We start from the raw sequence: 13,375 nt of genomic DNA on the forward strand, positions 1-13,375 counted from the left end.
ATTATAGATTGAAAATCAATTGTATATAAGTCACTGTTTTGTAGATCCTATTTCAAAATCAAGCCACAACTACATGAAAGAACTTGTCTGGGTCTTCAGAAATGATCCACTATTCAGGATAATTATTGTTTACTGCGAAGGAGAGTCAAAAACCAAACCAGTTCTGAGTATTCAGATCAGCTCAGTGTTTCAGAGGTTAAGCGCCGGAGGCAGGTGTCTAGGCTTACTTAGATCCCAACTGTATCCCCTACTAACTACATTAGCTTTGACAAAGGTATCTAACCTCATTATGCATCAAGTTCTCATCTATCAAATAACGATGAGCATTGCCTTCCTCATAAGCTTACTATGAACATTAAAAGAGACTGTACATAAACGGCCTACTCCAAAGCAGCCACTCAGGCTACTTTAGCTATTTTTATTCATAGCAGTCGGTTACTCTATCAAATTAAGCTAACTGATAACTATGCTTCTTATTTTTATTTTTATTTTTTTGGCACTGAGGTATTTGGATTTCTATGGCTTTTTAAAAACAGCTTTATTGAGATATAATTCACAGACCATATATTTCACCCATTTAAAGTATACAACTTAAAGGCTTTTAGCATGTTCAGAGTTGAGCAGCCATCATCACAATCTAATTTTAGAACATTAAAAAAATTTTTTTGCTTAATAAATTAATGAATCTTTAAATTGTCGTATTATTCCTGCCTTTAAAATTACTGCTAGGTTCTCTGTAAGGATATGTTGAATGAAAGAAACCACTTTATTACTGGAACTGCCAGTATTTTTGAAGTTGGCGAAATGAATAAAATGTAATTAGCATGAGGACAATTCTGGATGAGTTTTGTCTTCCTGGCTGTGTCACAGGAAGTCTAAGACCAATCCAGCTTGTAGAGCAGAGAAAAAGGCACAGAAGTATTATTTTTCAACAGCTGGCTTGTAGGCTGGATAGGCTGCCCTGAGAATAGAATGAGTCTCCTGATTCAAATATATATAATATTTTTTAAAGTCTTGGGGGAGTAGCAAGGGCAACCCTATACTCCTAGGTGGTGTAAAGAGTAGTAATAAAAAGTCACAGTGTGGGAGATCATGGATCTCTTTAAAATTCTGAGGTCTGAAAAAGAACTCTGGATAAAAAGTACCTTAAAGTACATAACTTCACTTTAAGGACAGGGGAGTCTATTGATGTTTATTTCATCCCTAGCTAAGCACAGATTGACTAAGATCAGCTATCCATGACTTGGCATTTGAGGGAGAGGGTTCTATTTAGTGTTAGCTTGGACAGGACACAGAAAGTTAGTACCTGGGCAGGAAATTGAAACCCTCGCAGTGGTATTCCAAGGCCATGGTTCTGAGGTTGAGGTGAGATGGGCTAAAAATGAGATCAAATGGCAAATGAAGGAAAACTGGAACTACTTCACAAACTTGCCCAGGTTGAGCTCTGTTCAAAACACCCACAAACACACATTCACCCACATTCACATTCCTTGGTTCATACACACTGATTGAAAACATATTAGACTGGATTTTTCTTAAATAAATCAATAGGTTCTTAGCAAGCTAAACATGTTTATTGTTAGCAGTCACCAGAAGTTTCTTTGGACTAGTTCAGGCAACAGCTGCATAAATATTTCTCACACTGGCTGCCTGCCCCACTCCTTTGCAGGAAACACCACATTTTTTTTTCCAGTTTAGTTCACTGGTTGTATCTCATGTGGACTGACTAAAGAATGTTATTTCTAAAACTAGGAGTGTTCCAATATAACTATGACTTCTGGCAACTAAAGAGAGGCCACTAAACGATTTTTTTTCCTCCATTTTGCTGATTCCTGTTCATCCTTCAAGACTTAGCTCAGAATATTCAGTATCAAGAAATGAAGACCCATATAAATAAAACTGTAAAGTAACACAAAGATTTGAATAAATGGAAGACATGCTATTTAATGGAAAGAAAAATTAAAAGGTTTGAAGTCAACTTTTCCAAATAACATTCTCTGTACTACCAATCAAAATCTCAACGAGCTCGTTAGGAATTGACAAAACGATTTTAATGTTCATATAAAAATGAAAATGCTGGCCGGGAGCGGGGGCTCAAGCCTGTAATCCCAGCACTTTGGGAGGCCAAGGCGGGTGGATCACCTGAGGTCAGGAGTTCGAGACCAGCCTGGCCAACATGGCGAAACCCCATCTCTACTAAAAATACAAAAATTAGCTGGATTTTGTGGTGGGTGCCTGTAATCCCAGCTACTCAGGAGGCTGAGACAGGAGAATCACTTGAACCCCGGAGGCAGAAGTTGCGGTGAGCCAAGATTACACCACTGCACTCCAGCCTGGGCTACAGAGTGGGACTCCATCTCTAAATAAATAAACAAATAAATATGCTAAAAGAATGAGGAAAATTTTGAAAAAGAATAAGAACTTGTCCATGCATGTTATAAAGTTAGAATTGGTACTGACCCATGAATTACTAGACTCCAGTGAGTGCAACAATAGTCTAGAAATAGTACCACATATACATGTGAATTTGGTATCCAATAACAGCTACTATTTAGTGGGCTCTTATATATGTCATATATTATTCTAAGCCCTTTACATACACTAATGTATGAATCCTGGAAACAATTCCAAGAGATACATAGTATTTTTATACCTGTTTTATAAATGAGAAAACAGATTCATCCAGTTAGTAAGCCATGGAGCCAAAATTTGATCCAGGCAACCTAACTGCAACACCTATTAATTACTATACAGCATTTTATATCAGCAAAGGAAAAGATTATTCGACATGGGTAACTAATATAAACCCCACCTTATTTTTTATATCACAGCTAATTCTACATGGCTTAATTTTATTTAAATAAAACTGTAAAAGTACCAGGGAAAAATACGAGTTTTTTAAAGGAACTCTATGTGGAAAGACCTTTTTACAGCCCATTCAAAACTCGAAATCAAAATAGAGAAGACTGAGACCCAATTCATAAATATTTTTAAACCAAAATTAAAGTCAAATAAGCAAAGAGGTGAAATAGCCATAGTGCATACGACAGACCAACATGAATATCCCCAGCATACAAAGATCGTTTGCCAATCAGATGATGATAAACATGCCTATGAAAAACATGTATAATTCATAAAAATCAGAAAAATAGGCAAGAAGTATGAAAAGTTTAATCTTACTGTTAAGGAAATGCACATTCAAATAAAAATTCTTTATCAGATTGACAAACATATAATAGATTAACAAAATCTGATGTTGACAAAGGTGTAGGAAAATGGTGATTCGAATTGGTACAACTTTTCTGGAATTTTGGCTTTTATGAATCAAAATTTCAAATGTGTGTAATTTATGATCTAGCAATTCTTCCAGAGACCTATCTGTGGAAATCATTGCTCAAGTACCCAAAGCTATAAACACAATGATGTTAATTACAGTATTATCTAAAACAGCAGAAGAAAACAATCTAATTGTCCTCTGGCTAAACAAAGGCGTAAAGTATGATAAAATACTATATGGCCATGAAAAATTGTAACATGATTTTAAATGTATTGATCTGCAATGATATCCAGGTTATATTGTTGAATGAAAAATTATCAAGATACTGAATAGCATGTGAAGTATGGCCACATTTTTATAAAATTATCGGTATGCAAACATATATACATGCATGCCTGGAAAGGTTATTCACTAAAATGTCGACAGCAATGATCTTTGTGAAGAGATTTTGGGTGAGTTTTACTCTCTTGTTTATATTTTCATGATTATTTGGAATGCTTGACTGAGCGAAAAAGAAAAAAACCACTACACAAACAGAACAGACACAACTGAAGCATGTCTTCTCCAGGAAGCCTTCTCTAACTCCAGGTTGGTCTGGATATTGCCCTCTAACCTCCCATAGCACCCTATACACATCACCACAGCCCTTCCACATCACCATATAAAGATATTTATTTGTATCCTTTCTCCTTCCTTAAGAAACATCAGTAAATACATCTGATAACCTATTATGTTGTTTTTCCCGTGCTGAACTCAGTGACTGACACATAGCAGGCACCAATGACTCAACCTATTTGGGAACTCAAACTAGCCTCCTCTAAAATTATATATTGTAGGAGGAAGTAGGTGTGAGTTTTACGAGATTAAGATGTGTATTTTTTCCCCGGTAGTTTTCATAAGCTAGATAAATTGTGGGGAAATACCAAGTAATGAACTATTTATACAGATCCACCTTTAAGCAAGGTTCAAGGTCACACTAAATTAACATCCTTCAGAATTCTTATTGGGAGTACTGCTGTTTAAGTTTTGCTTGATACTGACACTAACTTGATACCGGGAATATGTCTGCTTTTCCAAAACTCTCACTTTCTGTATTGGGAAATTAGAAATGAGAATAATTCACCCAGCAACAGGAATGACTGGCGACGAGGAATAGCTAATGGAGTGTTTGCTCGAGGGCTCTATTTTAGGCATGCCTCAGTTCAGCTCCAAATTTTCCAGTGAACTCTGTATTTTGACATTGAAAACCAATGTTTTGGCACTACACTATACTCAGAGACTTTCACAATAAGCTCCTCTTATCAGTTCACCATGTGATGTTTTCCTTTAGCCAGATCACACATTTTATTCTGGGGTTAGCGCTTTTGGACCATAGTTACAGATATGAACTGTGGGTAGAAATGGTCTCTAACTAGTAACTATTATTATTTAGTAACATAAAATATAAAATACATGGAAGGGGGAGTAGGCAACATATTGGGGTACCCAGTATGTTACCTACCCAAAGGGTTAAAAGGAACCCCCTAACTGAAATTATTTAAACGCTGAAAGACCTAACTAAACTCTCTATCCAAACTGTTAATATATTCATAACCATATTTTAAGGGATGGTGTTGGTTTTGTGGTATTGATGGTTCTATTACTGCTTTTAAAAATTCAAAGATATAATGGTATTAAATGAAATTATAGCTTAACCCCTTGTTAGACTAACTAGAGATAAGCACTTGGCGTTATTTCCATCCTTAGGTCTTCAAGTAGTTATCATTAGTTTGTTTCCCTGTGTTTAGAAGGGTGTGATTTTCACATACTCCTCCAGCCAATGAAAACACCAGTTTTCATGAAAACTGTGACTCATAGGCCAGGCGCGGTGGCTCATGCCTGTAATCCCAGCACTTTGGAAGGCCGAGGCGGGCAGATCACGAGGTCAGGAGATCGAGACCATCCTGGCTAACACAGTGAAACCCCATCTCTACTAAAAAATAGAAAAAATTAGCCGGGCATGGTGGCAGGTGCCTGTACTTCCAGCTACTTGGGAGGCTGAGGCAGGAGAATGGCGTGAACCCGGGAGGCAGAGCTTGCAGTGAGCCGAGATCGCACCACTGCACTCTAGGCTGGGCAACAGATCGAGACTCCGTCTCAAAAAAAAAAAAAAGGAAACTGTGACTCTTATAAATGTTGACACTGACAGGTCAATTCATGTCTGAGTATTTGTTTAATCTTTGGAAGTCAAACTTGGAATTTCTACAATGTATTATGTTAAACACGTGTCACCATTTTGAACATAACATATTGCATGAAACTGTTTATAAGACCTGTATGCATTGCTAAACATTTATTTGCTTAAAATCAAAGATCTAAGAGTTTTAAGAACTGCAAAAAAATCAGAGAATATGAATGAAATACTGCCAGGAAAGAGAGAAAAATAAAAGATAATTGGAACTGAGAAGACTAGGCCCGGCGTGGTGGCTCACGCCTGTAATCCCAGCACTTTGGGAGGCCGAGATGGGTGGATCAAAAGGTCAGGAGATCGAGACCATCCTGGCTAATACGGTGAAACCCCTTCTCCACTAAAAATACAAAAAAAAAAAAAAAATGAGCCGGGTGTGGTGGTGGGCACCTGTAGTCCCAGCTACTCGGGAGGCTGAGGCAGGAGAATGCCATGAACCCAGGAGGCGGAGCTTGCAGTGAGCCAAGATCGTGCCACTGCCCTCCAGCCAGGGTGACAGAGCAAGACTCCGTCTCAAAAAAAAAAAAAAAAGAAAGTGAGAAGACTGAAAAAAAAGCATCAGATGCAAATAACCTACAAGCCATAGTCAACACATTTGCACATGATGAAGACAGTATAACATAATTTATAACACATTTTGACATATATTTGTACTTCAATTAACTTCGTTCTAAGACCATACAGTCTCTTCCTTCCTCTTTACGCAAATACACGTTTCACTCTTAAAAGAGGGCAATCTTACAGTCAATTTAATGACCATTAACACATCACAATAATAGACTTCTGAAAAAGTCTGCTTATATCTTCCTAAACCTGTGTTTCCAAATGAATGGTGTAAGTTGTTCTCCCAATAAGTCAATCACTGGGCTCATTAAGATATGTATTTGAGAAGAATGAGCTTGTTAACAAACGTATAGGTAAAAGATTTAGGTAAGGATTAGGATCTGCTGAAGTGACTGATGTTAGCCTGTCTCATCTAATTCTCAATACTACTAATATAGCTCTATTTCTTGATTTAGCAACCAAAACAATGACCCACTGTGAAAGATCAGTGCTTCATCTCACTCGCTGCTTTCTCCCTAATCATTCTCTCAGGTTTTGTTGGTTACTGTATAACTGTTTATTAGTTACCTTTCATTATTTCAAATAATAAGCTTAAATTCTCTTTACTTTTTCACTAATTTTAGGAAGTATCTCAACTTCCTCTCTATAAAGTGAGAACGTATGAATGCTCCACTATCCTTCACTTCTTCTCACCTGTAGCTCCCAGGTTTTGTTAACTATACCATGATTTTTCAATTACTAGTATTTATAACATTTACAGTATACTCTATCTTTGTTTTATGAAGTCTTGGGGTTTTTTTTTTTCTTTTTTGGTTTTTTAATATAAAATCCTGTGGATTGTTTGTTTTAGAGACAATATCTCCCTTTGTTGCCCAGGATAGGGTGCAAGTGGTGCAATCATAGCTCACTATAGCCTCAAATTCCTGAGCTCAAGTGATCTTTCTGAGTAGTTGGGACTACAGATGCATGTCACCACACACAGCATATTTGTTTATTTTTTATTTCTTTAGAGAGAGAATCTCCTGTGTTTCCCAGACTGGTCATGAACCCCTGGCCTCAAGCAATCCTCCCACCTCAGCCTTCCATGTAGTTGGGATTGCAGTAGGCATAAGCCACCATACCTGGCAAAGTCTAGTTTATATAAAGGCTTTTAAAATAAAGCCTTGTTTTTAAATACAGTCTTGGTTTTTAAAATAAAGTCTTGGTTTTTTAATAAAGTTTTGTTTTATAGAGTCTTGTCCTTATTTTATTAAGTCTTCTAAGCTTTGTTTACTGGTTGATTCTAAAAGTTAGAAACGAATAGCATATAGAACATTATTATGATGTTGATATTATTCAGTGCAAAATCAAGTATTACGATTAAACCTCAGAAGAAAGAAATGTAATCCTATGTAAGGAAAACTTTGTCACTCAAAGGAAACGATTTAAGAATCAAAGTATCCAGGCACAGTGGCTCACACCTGCAGTCCCAGCAATTTGGGAGGCTGAGTTGGGTGGATCACTTGAGACCAAGAGTTTAAGACCAGCCTGGCCAGCATGGTGAAACTCCATCTCTACTAAAAATACAAAAAAATTAGCCAGACGTGGTGGTGCGTGCCTGTAATCCCAGCTACTTGGGAGACTGAGGGAGGAGAATCTCTTGAACTGACAATCTGGAGGCTGCAGTGAGCTGAGATCATGCCACTGCACTCCAGCCTGAGCCAGAGTAAGACCTTGTCTCCAAAAAAAAAAAAAAACTCTGTGGAACATGACTGTCTTGTACAAGTTTTTGTGTTTTTCCTGAAGTTTCTTGTTGCTTTTTTTCCACATTACACAAGAAACATATAAACTCTTCATCATTGCATTAAGGTAGTCCAGCTTCCTTCTCCTTCTATGTCCCCCACCCCCAGTCCAGCTTCTCTGTTTATCTGCTCTCTCTCACTTGATTTCTCAATAGAAAGGTATTTGACATCCTAGATTAATCTTTATGATCTCTTACTTTTTTTCTCTCATAGTTACTTTGTCTGTTTGCTCTACTTTTAAGCCCAGACTTTTATTAAATGGAGGGAGGGAGGGGCAATCATATTTTTAATTTCCTCTTGTTCTCTTTTTGCATAAAACCATGTACTTTCCTTATAGACACCATTCTTTCATCAATCTCTGAGGACATTAACTAGCGTTTTTAAAATTTTTTCTTCCCTAAATAACCTGTTTTCATTGGTCTATGACTTTCTTTTTTCATCTTAGTCCTATCTGATGCTGTTGATTTTCCCCAGATATCTGGCCATCATTGGTTATCTGCACATACTCATGAGAGAAAGACTAGATTGATGAATTCAAGTAGCTCGTGTGCATTTCCTCTGTTGTTAAGTGGGGTTTTTCTGAACAGATATCACACTGACTAGAAGGATTTCTGTGCTAGTGGGCAAGTCGTGTCACTGGGTAGACTTCTTTAAGATACATGGGCAGAGAGCACAAAGGCAAATCAGGGTTCCACTCCCAATATCAGAACAGGAGGACAGGAGGGTGTGCTCTGGGCGGGCGTTGTGGTGGGGCATACCTTCACCAGGAGTACCACCCCCATCCTAACTAATTGTTAACTTTCTTCAGCCATTCACTTGCAAATGTCACCATATCAGTTTCACTGCAAATGTGTTCTGCATGGGTGAACAGGAGCAGCTGTTTTGTATAGATCCTTCTGCCAGCTTCCCTCACTGGTTCTCCTTATCTGTCAATCTAAGCTACTCCGGAAACGATGGCTTGTACCAGTGTTACAGCCTTTTGTAGTAGGACTTATGTATCAGTACTCACTCATCTATTAATGCTTTTTTTTTTTTTTTTGAGACAGAGTCTCGCTCTGTCACCCAGGCTGGAGTGCAGTGGCATGATCTCAGCTTACTGCAACCTCTGACTCCCGGGTTCAAGAGATTCTCCTGCCTCAGCCTCCTGAGCAGCTGGGACTACAGGTGCATGCCACCACACCTGGCTAATTTTTGTATTTTTTAGTACAGACAGGGTTTCACCATATTGACGAGGCTAGTCTAGAGCTCCTGACCTCGTGATCCACACCCCCTAGGCCTCCCAAAGTGCTGGGATTACAGGCGTGAGCCACCGTGGCCCTATTAATACTTTTTCATGCCAGAAATTTGTCTTTGATCTGGTGATGATTCCACCCTAGGAATCCTCCTTTGCCATAAACAAATAGGCCCCTTAGGATATTAAGGATTTTCTGGCACTTCTCATTAGAAAAAGCTCATGCCAGGGTTGTGGGATATGGAGGAGAGAAAGCCTTTGGACACAGACAGAAATCGTTTTAGATTCTGTTCTGCTACTTACTAGTTGCACAAGCACATGACATTTATTCTAAGAATGTTTCCTCATCTATAAAGCACACATAATATATTTTTCACCGAGTTATGGTGAGGACTAAATGAATAAAGTGTTGACAAATAATAGATGTTCAAATGTTAATTCCTTTCCACTGGAGTGTCTTTACTTATATACCTTGGATTTAATAGGTAAGAAGATATGTATCTATTTGGTTAATACATAGTATTAAATAAAATATTAAATCTATCATTGGACATTCTTTTAATTATCTTCACATTAAGCTCAAATATTACTTTAGATAGGACTTAATATGTGACCATGTCCTGCTTATTTGAGATCATTTATTATAAGGTCTTTAAAACATAATTCTTCAAAACATGGATTTCTTTTGAAGTATTTTAGTTACCATAAAATATATCTATTCTCTTATATCTTCAATCTATTTAATTAGATTAACTTCTGTATTATCATTACAATTGTATACATTAGTTTAGGACAACCACCAAGTCGATTTTGAACATACTTACTTCAGAAACTTTGCAGTGCACTTTTCTCCCAGTAAAATGCAATAAGGAAAATGTTCAAATAGAAAAATATATACTAACCTACATAGAGGCCAGGGTAAAGAACATGAAAAAAAAAAAAAAGCACTTACTTGTATTGTACTTTGATCTCCCATTTGTCCATTCTTTAGATAAAATACTTGCTCCCTTTTGGAGTTGAAAACAAGTCTCCTTATAAGGAAGAAAAAGTCATTTAACTTTTAACGTGTGACTAAGTGTACCCAGTTCAGACTTGTGCTAATTGTGTTGCCACAAGGTTCTTCTAACTTTTCAACTCTATTCTTGAATTGCTGTCCTATAAAATAAAAATTTCCCGATAGCAAAGATTTTTCTGGAAGGCAGATCAAGAGGAAGACGACATTATAAAAAGAAGGAGCAATACTTAACTGACATTACAGAGTTTGAAGTATCATTTGACAGAGGAAAGTAAAACTCAGCGATCTTTTTCCTTGGCTGAAAAGAATCATGGACTAAATTTATTTTTAATCACAATAAATATTAATATTAGACTAGATAAATTGTGTGTCTATTTTCCTTTGTTCTATGAAAGTTTTAAATTTCTGTATCAACAATCTTAATGCAAACATGACTTTTATTTTAACCTTCCTTAGAATGTGGGAAAAAAATACATAATAGCAGAGATAGAATCTTGTTGAGGAAACCAAATTATGATATAGAAAGATTTGTTTTCAAAACTTCAGTAATAACGAACTATAAGAACAAACCCTAAACTGTTCACAGTGGATACTTCTGAGGATTCAGGGAGTGGAATGGGAGAAGTGGATTTTCATTCTTTAAAATTTGGTGCTTCTTTTCTTTTTCAAAACAGGAGTGCACCATCTTTATAATTCTGGCAACTTGAAAGCTTTTTCTTTTTTTTTAAACGTCATTATCCTACAGCCCAATAGTGCAAACACATGGAATAAAGGAACTATGTGGTAGAATTCATACTTACATCAGTATGGCAAGTAATAAATACATAGATCATTTGGCCTAAAGGAACCTCCAATAAAGGATGCTTAATAGCTTAATATTCTTTACCACAAACGTCTGCCCAGTTCTTTCTTGTTCTCCTTACTTTGCAATTCTTGTCCATTCATTCTGCTCTCTTCCCACACTTTGTGAGAGGTGACAGTGTGCCAGCAGCTCTCACTCTCAGCGCCTCCTGGGCCTCGGCATCCACTCTGGCGGCGCTTGAGGAGCCCTTCAGCCCGCCACGGCACCGTGGGAGTCCCTCTCTGGGCTGGCTGAGGCCGGAAACTCTTCCCTCTGCTTCCCAGGAGGTGTGGAGGGAGAGGTGCCGGCGGCAACCGGGGCTGTGCTCTTGGGCCAGTGTGAGTTCCGCCGGGCGCGGGCTCCGCGGGCCCCTCACACGGAGCGGCCAGCTAGGACCACCGGGTCCAGGGCAGTGAGGGGCTTAGCACCCAGGCCAGTAGCTGCAGAGGTTGCGCCGCGTCCCCTAGCAGTGCCGGCCCGCCAGCGCCACACTCAAATTCTTGCCGGGCCTTAGCTGCCTCCCCGCAGGGCAGGGCTCGGGACCTGCAGCCCGCCATGTCTGAGCTCCCCCCGCTGCGGTGGGCTCCCGCGGCCTGAGTCTCCCCAGAGGGCATGGCCCCCTGCTAGGTGGCGCCCAGTCCCATGGACAGCCCAAGGGCTGAGGAGTGCAGGCACGGCTCGGGACTGGCAGGCAACTCCACCTACAGCCCTGGTGCAGGATCCACTGGGTGAAGCCAGCTGGGCCCCTGAACTGGATGGGGACTTGGAGAACCTTTATATATAGCTGGAGGATTGTATGTGCACCAATCAGCACTCTGTATCTAGCTAACCTAGTGGGGACTTAGAGAACTTTTCCGTCTAGCACTCTGTGTCTAGCTCAAGGATTGTAAATGCACCAATCAGCACTCTGTGTCTAGCTCAAGGATTGTAAATGCACCAATCAGCACTCTGTGTCTAGCTCAGGGTTTGTGAATACACCAATTGATACTCTGTATCTAGCTAACCTAGTGTAGACTTGGAGGACTAGCACTCTGTGATTCTGTGTCTAGCTCAAGGATTGTAAATGCACCAATCAGCACTCTGTGTCTAGTTCAGGGCTTGTAAATACACCAATCAGCACTCAGTGTCTAGCTCAAGGTTTGCAAATACACCAATTGGTACTCTGTATCTAGCTAACCTAGTGGGGACTTGGAGAACTTTTATGTCTACCTAGAGGATTGTAAACAGACCAATCAGCTCTCTGTAAAATGAACCAATCAGCAGGATGTGGGTGAGGTCAGATAAGGGAATAAAAGCAGGCTGGCGGAGAGAGCGGCAATCTGCTTGGGTCTTCTTCCACACAGTGGAAGCTTTGTTCTTTTGCTCTTTGCAATAAATGCTGCTGCTCACTTTTTGGGTCCACGCTGCCTTTATGAGCTGTAACACTCACTGTGAAGGTCTGCAGCTTCACTCTTGAAGTCGATGAGACCATGGACCCACTGGGAAGAACGAACAACTCCAGACACGCGGCCTTTAAGAGCGGTAACACTCACCACGAAGGTCTGCAGCTTCACTCCTGACAGCGAGACCACGAACCCACCAGAAGGAAGAAGCTCCAGACACATCTGAACGTCTGAAGGAACAAACTCCGGACACACCATCTTTAGGAACTGTAACACTCGCTGCGAGGGTCCGCAGCTTCATTCTTGAAGTTAGTGAGGCCAAGAGCCCACCAATTCCGGACACAGTAGCTTTAATTATATTTCCTTGCTCACAAACAATCCCCTGAGAGAAAAGCTTTTAAAATGGCATGTATTTTGTTTAGCTAGCAAAGTATTTTTAGCACTTCAAAATAAGTTGCCAATATTAAAGAACTTGGAGATCCCAGGCTGGAGGCAGTGGCTCACGCTAGTAATCCCAGCACTTTGAGAGGCCAAGCCGGTCAGATCACGTGACGTCAGGAGTTCGAGACCAGCCAGGCCAACATGGTGAAACCCCATCTCTACTAAAAATGCAAAAATTAGATGGGTGTGATGGCGGGGGCCTGTAGCCCCAGCTACTCGGGAGTCTGAGGCACAAGAATTGCTTGAACCCAGGAGGTGGAGGTTGCAGTGAGCCCAGATCATGCCACTGCACTCCATCCTGGGTGACAGAGTGAGACTGTCTCAAAAACAAAAAACAAACAAAAAAGAATTTGGAGATTCCAGAATCCCCGGCTCCTCTTTGAAGATCAAAAGATCTGACAACACAGGACTCACATTCCAGCATGGCAATGGGGAGTGCTTACAGCTGACCCCTTACCCTGGGTGCACCCTATTACCACTCCAATAGGACTGCCAAGGCCATTGCAATTTAGCATGCCTCTTGCACTTTGTCTTACAGGAAACAGGAAAGTAATTTCTTATTTATACTCTTATTTTCTTAAAGGGTAAGGAAAAATGAAAAAAAAAAAAGCAAGCC

This window comes from Macaca fascicularis, chromosome 12 (assembly GCF_037993035.2).
Source record: "Macaca fascicularis isolate 582-1 chromosome 12, T2T-MFA8v1.1".
In the NCBI taxonomy this organism is placed as follows: domain Eukaryota; kingdom Metazoa; phylum Chordata; class Mammalia; order Primates; family Cercopithecidae; genus Macaca; species Macaca fascicularis.